The sequence below is a fragment of the Gossypium hirsutum genome, chromosome A03 (assembly GCF_007990345.1).
Source record: "Gossypium hirsutum isolate 1008001.06 chromosome A03, Gossypium_hirsutum_v2.1, whole genome shotgun sequence".
Lineage (NCBI taxonomy): Eukaryota > Viridiplantae > Streptophyta > Magnoliopsida > Malvales > Malvaceae > Gossypium > Gossypium hirsutum.
Window position 1 is genome coordinate 72,467,929 of NC_053426.1, and position 970 is coordinate 72,468,898.

A 970-nucleotide genomic window follows, 5' to 3' on the forward strand; every position below is an offset into this window, starting at 1 on the left:
CTCAGAAGACACTTCCATGGCCATCGCATACCTATCGAGGCGAATTCAAGAACTTCCTATGCTACTCCCAGAACTTCAAGGCGATATTGCTCACCAAAAACCAAGTTCCTCAGGCCAATGCACAAAAGAAAATGAAATGCACAACAATTAAGACATAGACACACGGCACCATATCCCCCTCAAAATCCTCCGTTCGAGGCAAATCGAGCAATGAAACATTGAGCCCAAAGACTTCTCCCTACATCTTTTTGGCAATCAACCACATCGCCCTGAAATACCCAGAAAATAAAAAGCAAAAAAAAACCTTACAGAGACAAAGAGACAGATGAAATAAGGATGAAGAAGAAAGAAGATGAAAACGGAATAACAGGAGAAAGAAATGAGTGGAGGGAGAAGATATTCTGAAAAATGTCTTACCGATTAAAAGCTGTAAGACATTTCAAACTACCATCCATTTAATGATACTCATCATTTAATGTGTTTGTAAAAGATTGTACGTAGGAAAATATTTCAGCCAAAAAACGAAAAGCTGAAAAGTTTTTCCCTGAAATATTTTACTTCCAAATAAATGCACCCTTATTAATATAAATTAGCTTAACTCACAAATGCTATTTAAATTATACCTTTTTTTCCTATCTTGATTCCTATTTTTTCCTCGTCAAATTGGCACCTAAACTATTTTTTTCCAAGTTGGTATGTTCATTGGGCAAATTGTTAAGTTTATTTAAAAAAAAAAACTTAACCCATGAATCAGTACCCTAAATTATGTATTTTTTTCTCATTTTGATACCTAAATATTTTTTTGTTACAAGTGGTATCTAAACTACTTTTGTTCAAAGCTAGTATCTCTATAGTTTAAGTCTATTTAAAAAAATAACTAATTAAAAATAACATGTGACAACAAAAAGACAAAAAAATATTATTTCTGCTTTATATATGTTATTCTTTTTTTTTTCTTTAGAATAGGACA